This window comes from Oncorhynchus mykiss, chromosome 22 (genome assembly GCF_057628025.1).
Source record: "Oncorhynchus mykiss isolate SJ-2025 chromosome 22, ASM5762802v1, whole genome shotgun sequence".
Lineage (NCBI taxonomy): Eukaryota > Metazoa > Chordata > Actinopteri > Salmoniformes > Salmonidae > Oncorhynchus > Oncorhynchus mykiss.
The window spans coordinates 14,519,355-14,534,078 of NC_143043.1; the positions used below are offsets into that span (position 1 = coordinate 14,519,355).

The 14,724-nt window shown below is 41.6% G+C and overlaps 1 protein-coding gene and 1 long non-coding RNA gene across 5 annotated transcripts in view; one reads left to right on the forward strand and one right to left on the reverse strand.

The window, feature by feature from the left end:
- Nucleotides 1–5,225: 5,225 nt before the first annotated feature.
- LOC110501402 (uncharacterized) lies at nt 5,226–14,015 on the reverse strand. 2 transcript variants are annotated; one of them, XR_002470212.3, is made up of 3 exons: nt 13,976–14,015; nt 6,250–6,314; nt 5,226–5,936 (listed from the first exon to the last, which is right to left on the reverse strand). It is a non-coding gene; the product is annotated as an uncharacterized LOC110501402 (long non-coding RNA). The 2 variants fall into 2 exon arrangements; XR_016490731.1 differs by lacking the exon at nt 13,976–14,015 and adding an exon at nt 6,434–6,520.
- The window catches only part of LOC110501400 (E3 ubiquitin-protein ligase MID1), a 59,207-nt gene continuing 50,696 nt past the window's right edge, over nt 6,214–14,724 (forward strand). For 2 of the 3 annotated variants that reach the window (XM_021578945.3, XM_090216412.1), the window contains exon 1: nt 6,337–6,539. The gene's annotated coding sequence lies outside the window, so the exon portion shown is untranslated. Of the gene's footprint in view, nt 6,540–14,724 lie in introns of all 3 variants that reach the window. The other variant, XM_090216415.1, reaches the window with a different exon arrangement.

Consider the following 14,724-nt stretch of genomic DNA (forward strand, 5'->3'; position numbering starts at 1 on the left):
ATCAAAAGTAGATGTAAAATAATAAATCATTTCAAATTCCTTATATTTAGCAAAGCAGACAGCACCATTTTCTTGTTTTTAAAATGTATGGATAGCCAGGGGCACACTCCAACACTCAGACATTATTTACAAAAGATGCATGTGTTTAGTGAGTCCACCAGATCAGAAGCAGTAGAGATGACCAGGGATGTTCTATTGATAAGTATGTGATTGGGAACCTTTTCCTGTCCTGCTAAGCATCCAGTACTTTGGGTTGTCAGGGAAAATGAATGGAGTAAAAAGTACAATGTTTTCTTTAGGAATGTAGTGAAGTAGAAGTAAAAGTTGCCAAAAATATAAATAGTAAAGTAAAGTACAGATACCCCAAAAAATGACTTGAGTAGTACTTTCAAGTATTTTTTTACTTAAGTACTTTACACCACTGCATGTAGCATATGTGTGTGAACTTTGAAAAACATTTTAAATATTGGTATCCTCTAGGAGAGAGGTCATTTTTCGATTGTCCTATTTAGATGATCTGTCCTTGGGTCGACAGTGTACTTTAGCACAATTGGGATACAGATGCTTTGGACATGGTGGGACAGGAGATCAGTTTGGGTTAACCTCAATATGTCCTTATTCAGGCCAACTGATTCTTAACTAATTTTTTTTATTTTTTAAATGTGTTAGCACTCTACTTCATCACAGTAACCAAAAGCCACTTCCAATAAAGACACAGAGTATCCAACTCCTACCAGAGAATTGTGCAACTTCAACAAGGAGCAGTAATTCTCAGAGCTACAGACACAGTGCATTCGGAAACCGATCACGCCTTTATGGTAGAGTGGCCAGATGGAAGCCACTTCTCAGTAAAAGGCACATGACAGCTCAGTTGGAGTTTGCCAAAAGGCACCAAAAGGACTCAGACCATGTGCAACATTATTCTCTGGTCTGATGAAACCAATTGAACTCTGTTGCCTGAATGCCAAGAGTCACATCTGGAGGAAACATGGCACCATCCCTACGGTGAAGCATGGTGGTGGCAGCATCATGCTGTGGGGATGTTTTTCAACTGCAGGGACTGGGAAACTAGTCGGGATCGAGGGAAAGATGAATGGAGCAAAGTACAGAGATCCGTGATGAAAACCTGCTCCTGAGCTCTCAGGTCCTCAGACTGGGGCAAAGGTTTACCTTTCAACAGGACAATGTCCCTAAGACAACACTGCAGTGGCTTCGGGACAAGTCTCTGAATGTCCTTGAGTGGCCCAGCCAGAGCCCAGACTTGAACCCGATCAAACATCTCTGGAGAGAGCTGAAAATAGCTTTGCAGCTACGCTCCCCTTCCAACCTGACAGAGCTTGTGAGGATCGGCAGATAAGTTTGGGAGAAACTCCCCAAATACAGGTGTGCCAAGCTTGTAGAGCCATACCCAAAATACTTGAGGCTGTAATCACTGCCAAAGGCACGTCAACAAAGTACTGAGTAAAGGATCTGAATACTTATGTAAATGTGATATTTCAGGGTATTTTTTTGTAACGCATTTGCGAATTGTATTACAAAAAATACCCAGAAATATGGCGTTAACATAAGTATTCAGACCCTTCTAAAAAACTGTTTTTGCTTTGTCATTATGGGGTATTGTCTATAGATTGATGAGGGAGAAAAAAATATATAATCCATTTTAGAACTAGGCTGTAAAAAAAATAGAATGAAGCTGAAATATTGCTTAGCAGTGCTTGTTTGTTCTCCATAGCTACACTTGCTTTGCAATGTTTCTTGAGACATCAACAAAATAGTAATGTCGGGTTGGGAAATAGTTATTGTATTGAATGTTCTGCAACTTATATTACAGACCACACATCTGTGTTGTTACAGGTGAGACTACATAGTGAAAGCATCATCACAGTAGTCGAGTGAATACAGTTAGCTTGTTCCCCCTTCGGTAACTTTCTTGGGTTTCAAGACGAACAAATTCCAGGGGAAAAACAAAACAAATATCTCAAAGTAAATAACTAGAAACATTGCATTGTTTCTCAGATGTACACTAAACAAAAATATCACAATGCAACATGCAACATGCAACAATTATTTTACTGAGTTACGGTTAGGGCTTTGGAGGACACGAAATTACGTCAGCCGGGGATTGTCGGTCTCACAGTAATTGACCGTTAATTAACAAAAAACATAATGCATCTACTGGCTTCCACAAAAGCCATTGATGCAGACCTTTGGAACATCTACATTTTTAAAAGTCTAATAAATCCACGTAATATAGCCTACATACGTAACTCCATTCTTTATTTTCGACAGGTCAAAAGAAGCATTATATGAAGAAAATGTGGTCTATTTCAGAAGAACAGAGTAACATACACTGAGGTGTCCTTACGTCAGGTCCTGATCTGGCTATGCCATTTGGCTGTGGACTACACTAGTTCATTTAGAAGACATGCTTTTGCTTAGAATTCCGTGGCGTTATTTTATGTTATTTTATAGTATGAAGAATATATTTCATCAAAGCTGAATAAAAGCGAAAACAGGTTTTTCAAAATGTTTGCAAATGTATTAACAATGTACAACTGAAACACCTTATTTAAGCATTCAGACCCTTTTCTATGAGACTCAAAGTTTAGCTCAGGCGCATCCTGTTCCTATTGATCAGCCTTGAGATGTTTATAACTTGACTGAAGTCCACCTGTGGTAAATTCAATTGATTTTACATCATTTGGAAAGACACACACCTGTCTATATAAGGTCCCGCAGTTGACTGTGCATGTTAGAGCAAAAACAAAGCCATGAAGTCAAAGGAATTGTTCGTAGAGCTCCGAGACAGGATTGTGTCGAGGCACAGATATGGGGAAGAGTACCAAAACATTTCTGCAGCATTGAAGGTCCCCAAGAACACAGTGGCCCCATCATTCTTAAATTGAAGAAGTTTGCAACCACCAAGACTCTTTCTAGAGCTGGGGAGCCCAGCCAATCAGAATGAGTTTTTCCCCACAAAAGGGCTTTATTACAGACAGAAATAGTCCTCAGTTTCATCAGCTGTCTGGGTGGCTAGTCTCAGATGATCCTGCAGGTGAAGAAGCGGGATGTGGAGGTCCTGGGCTGGTGTGGTTACACGTGGTCTGCAGTTGTGAGGCTGGTTGGACGCAGTGCCAAACTCTAAAACAACATTGGAGGCGGCTTATGGTAGAGAAATGAACATTCAATTCTTTGACAACAGCTCTGGTTGACATTCCTGCAGTCAGCATGCCAATTGCATGTTCCCTCAAAAGTTGAGACATCTGTGGCATTGTGTTATGTGACAAAACTGCACATTTTAGAGTGGCCTTACATTGTCCCCAGTACAAGGTGCACCTGTGTAATAATCATGCTGTTTAATCAGCTTCTTGATATGCCACACCTGTCAGGTGGATAGATTATCTTGGCAAAGGAGAAATGCGAACAGGGATGCAAACTAATTTCTGCACAAACTCTGGAAGAAATAATATTTGTGCGTGTAGAACATTTCTGGGACCTTTAATTTCAGCTCATGAAACATGGGACCAACACTTTACATGTTCAGTTCATATTTTTGTTCAGTACACATTCACCAAAGGTAATTGCTACACTCTTGCACCTTTTATTCTATCTAAACCTAAAAGGGTTCTCTGGCTTTCCCCTTAGGAGAACCATTTGTAGTATCATTTTGGTACTAGGTAGAACCCTGTTGGGTTCCATGTAGAACCTTCTCTGGAAGGGGTTCTACCTGGAATGATAAAGGGTTCTACACTCTAAAAAAATTGTGTGTTAAAAACAACCCAACGCTGGGTAAAGAGTGGACAGAACACATTTGTTCATCCTTAACATATACTGAAAAACACAACAGAACAGATTAACCGGAAATACATTTACTCTCACAGGTGGGTTATTGAGCTATGATCCACCGGTGAGATCAGAAGACTGGAGGTGTGGCTTAGTAGGTGCTTGGCTTTCAGATAGCTATTTTTTACCACCTGTGAGAGTAAATGTAATTCCGGTTAATCTGTTGTTGTGTTTTTCAGTATATATGTTAAGGATGAGCACTGACACTTTTGTTGTGTAGTGAGTCTTAACACAAGTTGACTGTCTCAAGTGCCTATGTGTATGCCAAGTGCATCGATGATGTTGTCCCCACCATTAGCCGTGGATTACTGGCAACGTCAGTACTAAGCTGCCGCTTTCAAGGAGTGGGACACTAACAAGAACTCCCGCTACGCCCTGCCGATGAAGCAACAAACAAGCAAAGCATCATTACAGGACTAAGATTGAATCCTACTGCACTGGCTCTTCACTTTTCCATTATTTCTCTATTTTCTTTCTCTCTGCATTGTTGGGAAGGGCCTGTAACCATTTCACTGTTAGTCCACACCTTTTGTTTACCAACAAAAGTATATTTCTTAGTTAACACTTCATGATATTTAAATGTTATTTATTGTATATTAAAATATGTAACAGGCAATAATATTTCAGGAAATGTAAGCAACATGATGAAGAGGAATGACATTTACTCTCGTGGGTGGCCAACAATAACAATCTAAATGCCACCCCACACATAGGCAATGCCTCCTAAAAATAACCTATGGACTGGAAAATAAAAAAAATATATAAATACATACATGTTGGGTCAACCCAGCATGAAAGTGAAAAAAACAACAACTGATGGATAAATTAATAATGCATGGCCTTTTACGGGCATGGCTTTTTATATAATTATTTTGGCCTCCTGTGAGAGGAAATATCATTCCTGTTCATCATGTTTAATTTGTACACTGCACATTCCAATTATTTTGCACCTTACACATTGTAATATAAAATTAAATGGCATTATTTTTAGATATCATAACTAAGCAGTAACTAACCCAACATTCAGATATGCAGAGGCACTTAAAGGACTCATACTCTTGTATAAACCTCAATAAAACCCCAAAAGTGTCCGTGCTTAAACGTAATGTGTGTTGACTTTACAACAGAACAGATTCATTGGAATGCTATTTACTCTCACGAGTGAGCAATAATAACTATCTGAATGCCAAGCTCCTACTAAGCCCCAACTACAGTCTTCTGATCTGACCCGGTGCATCATAGCTACAGAAAATCAGGGTTTCCTAAACTCGGTTCTTGGGCCCCACCTGGTTTCACATTTCGTTGTTTTGCCCTAGCACTACACAGCTGATACCAATCAACGCTTGGTAACGAGTTAGTTGGTTGTTTTTAACCCAATATTCAGTAGCGTGTGCCTGGAACGAAAAAAGGTTATCTTATGGAGACAGCCAAAGAACCCTTTTGAAACCGTTTTGTCTGAAGAGTGTACAACACACTGGAGAAAACGCTGAAGGCTGTTAGTTAACATTCCAAGGCATGTCTTAATTTCAATATTAATGCTTGCTAAATTGATTGGGGTAAAACATTGGTGCTCAGACAAAGCAGGAGACCCTGAGCGATAAATCTAGTTTCCAACCATATAATTATGCGTTTTATGTATCAAAGAAATGTCAAGTGAAAGCAAGCAGCAATTAAGCAGAAGATAGGCCTTGATAATAAGTAGTCATTTCATTTTATTGGAGTCACTGAAACTGAGGGAATTTCCTCAAGGTTTTCTAAGGTCCTCATTGAGCCTTCTGCCATGTTACCAAAAAAGTCCAGTTAGCATCAAATATGACTTGTCCTCAGGGAGGTATGTTTACTTCAGACCCATAAGATCACACCACTGTGATGAAATCGGTCATTTATTTCAAACATTTGCAATCAATCCCACAGGTTTTAGGGTCTTTAGCTGAGAAATTCAATTCGGCCTTTTTCTAATTACAACGGGTGTGTTGCCTGTTAGCGTAGGATGATGCCTAGGGAGGTTCATTCTGTTCCAGACTTCTTTATCTCTGTGTGTCCTCTCTGCTGTGGTATCTCAGTGGAGAATGCCCAGGGCCATGTGGGATACACTGTTAAGATGAAAGAGCATTAATCCCCATTATCAGGAACTGATTTTCCACCCACGGCTAACAGACCTAGCCCTAGTAAACACAAGTCTCCCTGACTTTCCTCCTAAGTCTAATTAATTTGTTATTGTATTTTGCAGCTAACTACCAAAAGATAAATCAATAAGTTACTAAGTTTGTGCATATTTGGTGCAGAACAGACAAGTTCCCCCACCATATGGGTAGGTCGGATGATGACTTACAGTGAGTATAATTAGGGTGAATTCAAATGGAAATATTTGTACATTGTGTGTGGATAGAACTTTAAAGGCATTACTGTAATGTCAGCTCCCCTGGGGTGGAAGGACTCACCCCAGCCCAGCTTTCTGCTCCTGTGTAAACCTGTGAGGCAGATGAGAAGCAGAGTGTGTGTCAACATGGTATGTGTGTGTACACACCCTGATGAAGGGGAGTGTACAGCAGCGAGACAGAACACCTTCCAACCTCCTGTATGTTTTTACCAGAGGAATCCTGGCTGACTGCTGCCTGACGGAGACATTCTGCCTGGCCACGTTCTGCCATTATTCACCTGGGAGAGACTCACACATGGCAGCCATGGGGAGCCAGGTAAGATACATACTGTAGAGATCTAAGGACAAATGGCAACATTGGAATAGTGATGAGACTATGAATTGTATTCAGGATTGAGTTTTTGTACAGTGTAACTTTCTCCATGACTTTCACTTGCGTCCCTCAACAACCAAATTGTTAAGCTAACCATTGCTGACTCATCATTGTTGTCTCCGGTGTACAATTTCTTGCACAAAGGCAGAGAATGTGATTAGGGATTACAAAGTCATTAGGATAATTCATCCTCAGTATTGCATCAGAAGGACTATAAAAAAGGCCTATAAAGATTTGATCAATCTCTCTTAAATGGATATTGATGAGACTCCGGGGGCCTAATATTGCTTGACACTTTCTGCCAGTCTGAGAGAACAGAATAGGAATGTGCTGTAAGTGAATTCCTGTTACTGAGCTACTGGTCAGGTGTTGAAGTCCCAGGTTGTGTGTTTGTGTGTGTGTGTGAGAGAGTGAGTGTGTGTTCCAAGTAAGGAGGAGCAGGAATTGCTGTAAAAGAACAGGTTGAGACTGGTGTGGACATGAATCATACCTGCTGACAGGTCCAGTGAGTTACCAGGTACCACAAAGAGGAAACTGTTCTGACTTTGGCTTATTAAACAGAAAAATGTACGTATACTTCATTTCAGGGATCCAGTCAACTGTCATGTGGCTACTGTACATAAGGAGGTCAGAGGGTTCCGTTCCTTGTAATTTTACACCATAAATCTTGTAATTTCAAATAAACGTTATGTCATATATCTTAACCTAAAGCTTTTTGGTGGAAACGACAGCAGTGCCATGTTATTTTAGGAAAGGATACAGTACATTTAATTGAGCCAAAAATGGTAAAAGTGGGAATCTGGTATATTCATTTTGGTTTTCTCTAGTTTCCCTCATGTGTAGCCTAGATGCATCTGGTAGTGATCTAACACTTCAAACACTTTCTTTGTAAACTTTGTCTTAAATAGATTGAAACAGTTGTACTTTCTCTCAACATTAATATGTTGTGCTTTCTTTGCCTTGAGGACTGAATTCCGTAACCAGCTCTTTTAAAAAAAAAAAATTAAGAATAATCCTGAGTGCAATGGATTTCTTGTGATTTTTTTATTTACGTTTAGTAATGTGAATTGTAGTTTGTTGGTTTATCACCTCTTAAACCCCACTTTTGCCTCACTACTATCCTTTTTAATGATAAATGAACCCAATGTATCCATCCCAGGTCAAGAGAGCCAGGGCCATTAGTGAGTGTGAATTTGCTAGGCCTGGGTGTTGTGACCAGGGGAGAATGACTGCCCACTCCAATTGGAGCCACGAAGTTCAAGGCAGACCGCGGTACTGCAGGCATTTGCAAAAAAACAGGATCCCCATTAGGGAATGAGAAAATGTCAAACTTCACGGTAAATCTTTGTGTAAATAAAGCATTTTTTTTGTAAGAGAATCATGGTACCAATAATGTATTTTATTATACCAGATGTATGTCCTCGATTATTTAACCGATTATTTAAAAATTGCAAACAGAAGAAGTTATGAGGATAATTTAGTAGCTAATGGCAGCCTGTAGTACCTGGGCGGCCTTCAACTTGAGATACTCAATGGGGGGGGGGGGGGGGGGGGCACAACACTGAGCTAGCCTGCAACATCCCTACCTGGAGTAGTAACTCAAAGTGCATGCGCATCTTAACCCGACTTCCCTGGCTTCAAATGCGCTATCGAGTCTTCACATAGGAATCAATGGTGTCATGTGATCAATGGCTTTGTCCATTCCTATATTATTCCCAGCCAATGGTTGTGACAGAGCACACATCTGTGTTGATGTGAGCCCAAGGGTTGTACTATACTGTTGCATTGACTGTGGAAAGAGTGATGCTGAGTCTGTGAGTCAGTCACCACAATGTGTGGTTGGATACTCCTCTGCTGTTGGAGTCTGGAGCACAAGCTTCAGTTCCCAGAGAAGACAATCTGAGCTCAGTGGAAAAGGCGACTGTTTAAACCATTTTGAAATCTATTGTTGGGGCCAAGTTTGGGGAATGTGTCCTGCAAAGACTTTAGAGCAAGTGAGATATATGGAGAAGGAATGAAAGGAGGATATTCTGCATGCTTCTAACCAGCCAAAGATATGAAGCGTACAAGTTCTCAGTTAACTCTTGTTGAGGACTACTCAACCCCATCTAGCCAGGGCCCTCTACAGAAACTATAACCTATAGTGTAAAAAATGATATCCCAAGAAGTGATAGCTAACATCTATCCACTTTATTGCTTGTCTATGATAACCCATTTCCTCCTCTAACAATGCATCATGTAATTATTCCCACTGAGGGACCAGACCAAACCAGAGCTGATGGTGTTTTGACAGAGCCTGTAGTGTAGGGAGCATGGAATGCACCCATCCAGACAAAGACTCAAAACTCAGACCCAGATTCTAAGAGCTGATTCTCCTTCTGAGGGCTCCTACAGCACTCATCCTATCCAAGGCTCTCCCAGGATAGGACACAGGAGCATAGAACAGCAGATGTTCACACTCCCCCCCCCCCCCCCTAGCCAGTCTCCACTTTTTTCGGTGTCTTAGTAACACTCAATGTTTCTGGGAGAGATACAAGGCACAGTACAATAGAGTCTGTATTAAAGGTAACTGATGATTTAAGCAGGCATCATGAATGTGCTAATTACTAAGTTTAGTCAGCCAGTTTTTAGCTGTGTAACTGTCTGAGACATCTGAGAATTACCTAGACATTTCCCACCTTTTCATCTGAGTTGCGATAAAACCGCTTTAAGTTAATATTTTGCTTAATAAAGACATACATCTAATAGTCTAACAGTGTAAGAAAATCCATCAGAAGCTGCTGGAAGCAATTACAGGGCTCTCCAAGCAGAAAAGAATGTGTCAGGCTTTCACCACAGACTTACAAAAGAATGATACATTTTTCAGGAAACAAGAAAAGCCAACAGGCTTTGGCTATTAGACTGTGCTGTGGAACTAAACAACCTTATTTTCCCGTAAGTTACTGCCTCTCCCTATTTAACTGGGAAACCAGACATTCAGTATTTAAGTGTTTCTCCGGCAAAAAAAATGTATTGCAACTCTTCCCGGAGTTTCTCTGCAAAAGATTTTTGTGCTGAACATTTGAGTCACTTTATCTGCAGACTTCTTCGTGATTAGGATGTCCAAGTTTTAGAGTGAGCCATGGTAGCTAGTCACAGCGTGCAAAGTAAAATCTATTTTGTACATTTAACTCAGAAAGTCTGAAATGTACACTAACACCACCACTAAAATAACACTTTTGAAAGTGTTAAAGGTCCTGGACAGTCATACTGAAAAGTACTTTGTCTCATGGTTAGCTACCAGTAAGTTGGAAAATACAGGCTGAGTGGGCGGGGAGCTTATATTGAGGACCTCACCTTGACTGACAGCTCATTGAAACGCCTATGTCAAGCAACTTGGATGCAGTGAGCAGTTTTGCAATTAAAGTAAATAAATATATAATTTCCCCTTTATTTAACCAGGTAGGCCAGTTGAGAATAAGTTCTCATTTACAACTGCAACCTGGCCAAGATAAAGCAAAGCAGTGAGACAAACGATTTACACATGGTATAAACAAACGTACAGTCAATAACACATATGAAAAATCTATATACAGTGTGTGCAAATGTAGTAAGATTAGGGAGGTAAGGCAATAAATAGGCCATAGTGGCGAAATAATTACAATTTAGCAATTAAACACTGGAGTGATATATCTGCAGAAGATGAATGTGCAAGTAGAGATACTGGGGTGCAAAGGAGCAAAAAATATATAACAATATGGGGATGAGGTAGTTGGGTGGGCTATTTACAAATGGGCTGTGTACAGGTACAATGATCAGTAAGCTGCTCTGACAGCTGATGCTTAAAGTTAGTGGGAGAGATATAAGACTCCAGCTTCAGTGATTTTTGCAATTCGTTCCAGTCATTGGCAGCAGAGAACTGGAAGGAAAGGCGGCCAAAGGAGGAGTTGGCTTTGGGGGTGACCAGTGAAATTTCCCTTCTGGAGAGCGTGCTACGGGTGGGTGGTGCTATGGTGACCAGTGAGCTGAGATAAGGCGGGGCTTTACCTAGCATAGACTAATAGATGACCTGGAGCCAGTGGATTTGGTGACTAATATGAAGTGAGGGCCAACCAACGAGAGCATACAGGTCGCAGTGGTGGGTAGTACGTATATGGGGCTTTGGTGACAAAACGGATGGCACTGTGATAGCAAATTGGATGTAGTCTGAGTAGAGTGTTGGAAGATATTTAGTAAATGACAGCGCCAAAGTCAAGGATCGGTAGGATAGTCAGTTTTACAAGGGTGTGTGTGGCAGCATGAGTGAAGGAAGCTTTGTTGCAAAATAGGAAGCCGATTCTAGATTTAATTTTGGATTGGAGATGCTTAATGTGAGTCTGGAAGGAGAGTTTACAGTCTAACCAGACACCTAGGTATTTGTAGTGATCCACATATTCTAAGTCAGAACCGTCCAGTAGTGATGCTAAACGGACGGGTGGGTGCAGGCAGCGATCGGTTGAAGAGCATGCATTTAGTTTCACTTACATTTAAGAGCAGTTGGAGGCCACAGATGGAGTGTTGTATGGCATTGAAGCTTGTCTGGAGGTTTGTTAACAGTGTCAAAAGAAGGGCCAGAAGTATACAGAATGGTGTTGTCTGCTTTGAGGCGGATCAGAGAATCACCAGCAACAAGAGCGACATTGATGTATACAGAGAAATATTTTTGACAGTTTTGGAAACTTGAGTGTTTTCTATCCTAATCTGACAATTATATGCATATTCTAGATTCTGGGCCTGAGAAATAGGCAGTTTAATTTGGGTACGTTTTCCATCCAAACATCAAAATACTGCCCCCTACACTCAACAGGTTAAAGTGTCCGATAACTTTTTGGACTTTGTGCTACAGGATGCAAATTTCTGTTTTAAAAAGCTAGCCTTTGCTTTCCTAACTGCCTGTGTATATTGGTTCCTGACTTCCCTGAAAAGTTGCGTAATGCAACTAATGCAGTACGCCACAGGATGTTTTTGCACTGTCTAAGGAGTAGTCAAGTCTGCAGTGAACCAAGGGTTATATCTGTTCTTAGTTTTACATTTTTTGAATTGGGCATGCTTATTTAAGATGGTGAGGAAAGCACTTTTAAGAGAATAACCAGGCATCCTCTACTGACTGAATGAGGTCAATATCCTACCAGGATACCTGGGCCAAGTCGATTAGAAAGGCCTGCTCGCTTAAGTGTTTTAGGGAGCGTTTGACAGTGATGAGGGGTGGTCGTTTGACCAGTGATGAAGGGTGGTCGGCTGAAGACAGCAGAGGTGTATTTAGAGGGCAGGTTGGTCAGGATGATATCTATGAGGGTGCCCGTGTTTACAGATTAGGGTTTTGCCTAGTAGGTTCCTTGATATTTTGTGTGCGATTGAGGGCATCTAGTTTAGAGTGTAGGACGGACGGGGTGTAAGCATATGCCAGTTTAGGTCACTTAAAAGTACAAATGGGTGAATAAAACACACTTCGGGAGGAGGCTTCTGATGTCAACATGCATGGAAACCAAGGCTTTTACGGTTACAGAGGTCAACAAATGATAGCACCTGGGAAATAGGAGTGGAACTGAAGGCTACAGGGCCTGGGTTAACCTTTACATCAGAGGAGGACTAGGATAAGTGTACGACTAAAGGCTATAAGAACTGGTCGTCTAGTGCGTTGGGGACAGAGAATAAAAGGAGCAGGTTTCTTGGCGTGGGGAATAGATTCAGGGCATAATGTACTGACAATGGTATGGTAGGATGTGAGTACAGTGGAGGTAAACCTAGGCGTTAAGTAATGATGAGGTTTCGTCTCTAGAGGCACCAGTTAAGCCAGATGAGGTCTCCGCATGTGTGTGGTGGGACAAAAAAAGCTATCTAAGGCATTCTGAGCTGGACTGAGGGCTCTACAGTGAAATAAAACAATAAGAACTAGCCAAGACAGCAGTATACAAGGCATATTGACATTAGATAGAGGCATAAAGCAATCACAGGTGTTGATCAGGAAAGCTAAGACAACAACGGGTAAATGGCGATGAATGTGCAGAGCGGGTCAGTTAGGTACATACAGGACCTGAGTTTGAGGCTGGGGCCGACAGGTAAACAAAATGGGGTACAGTGTTATTAAAACAGTCCAGGGGGCATCAGCTGTGTAGCCGAGTGATAATAGGGTGAAAAGAGCAGCAATAGGTGAGTCAGGGTGCCGTTTGGTATTCACTACTACGTTAGGCGATTAGGGGACACAGCATTCAGAAAAGCTAGCGGGCCGGGGCTAGTAGATGGTTCTTCGGCGACATCATAACAGAATAGCCTGTTGAGACCACATCGGGCGATCATGTCGGCAGTCCAGTCGTGATGGATCGGGCGGGGCTCCGTGTCGATAATAAAGGGTCCAGGCCAATTGGCAAAGGAGGTATTGTAGCACTAGAATTAGCAGGTATATGGGCCTAGCTCAAGGCTAGCTGGTGCTTGCTTCAGGACAGAGGCGTTAGCTAACAGTAGCCACTCATTTGCAGCTAGCTAGCTGCGATGCCAGAGCGGCAGGAATCCAGTGATGTGGTAAAGAGAAGCAGTCCGATATGCTCTGGGTTGATATCGCGCTGTGCAGACTGGCATTGTCCGAGCTAAGGCTGGCTGGTGACCAAGAAAAAGGTGAAGACCTCTAGCCGTGGCTAACAAAGACTAGTAGCTAGTTAGCTGGCTAGCTCCTGATGGAAGTTCCAGTTATAAGGAATAAAAATAGCAGATCCGTACCGCATTGGGTGAGACGAGTTGCAGGAAAGTATGTTTAGTTAGTAGATAGATAAGATTAAGATGTATACGAAAAAGACAGGCTATTTACACGGGATAAGACAAAGACAAACACACACGTCCGACTGCTACGCCATCTTGGATCCTAATCAAAACTTACCAAGAAAATCACAACACTGAAGGATGTGTTGACTTGATAACTGTGTCGGAGTTGTTAATGACCCTTGCCCCACTTTTGTTCCATGCTGGCTGAAGACCTAGCTATCCAGTAACATACGAAAGGGGACCTTTAATTATAGAGTGCATTTGGATTGTAGCCAGACCCTTTGAATTTTTCCACACAATACCCCATAATGACTAAGTTTTACAAATCCCTTTGGCCCTGCAGTCTAGGGGGGGATGGAAACGAGACCCGCTGAGCTGGACCCAAGGAAAGAAATAATAAGTATCCAAAAACACCCCAAAGCTTGTCTACCGGCTTCAACAACAGCTAGCTCACTAACCAATAAAATACAGTGGGTGGTCCGCCCAGTTCTAACTAGTGTTCTTGAGAAAATATTTACCTACGGTTAGTGTATGCCCATGGGCGACTTGTCTTGGTACCCCCTTTTCCCACCATCAAACAAACACCATAACAAAACAATACTCACAGGATAACGGACAAAGTGACATGTAGTTGCAAAAACAAAAGAGAGATCTCTAGAAAGAACTGATTGGGATACTTTTAAACCAAGGGAAAGGGGATGTGATTGGGTAAGGGAAAAGGAGCAGGTGTCTTCTGATTGCCGACTGATTGATGACTGATTGGCAAAACCTGTGAATAGGGGAGAAGGAAAGAAAATACACACACAGGATACACACACAGGATACCTGTATCCATAACACTAAGCAAAAACAGGGTTTTAGACATTTTTGCACATTTATTAAATGTAAAAAACAGAAATACCTTATTTACAAAAGTATTCAGACCCTTTGCTATGAGACTCGAAATTGAGCTCAGGTGCATCCTGTTTCCATTGATCATCCTTGAGATGTTTCTACAACCTCATTGGAGTCAACCTGTGGTCAATTCAATTGATTGGACATGATTTGGAACGGCATACACCTGTATGTATAAGGTCTCACAGTTGACAGGGCATAAATCAAAAACCAAGCCATGAGGTCGAAGGAATTGTCTGTAGAGCTTTGAGACAAGATTGTGTCAATACACAGGGGAAGAGTATTAAACATTTTCTGCAGCATTGAAGGTCCCCAAGAACACAGTGGCCTCCATAATTGTTAAATTCAAGAAGTTTGGAACCACCAAGACTCTTCCTAGAGCTGGCCAAACTGAGCAATCGGGGGAGAAGGGCCTTGGTCAGGGAGGTGACCAAGAACCCGACGGTCATTCTCACTGAGC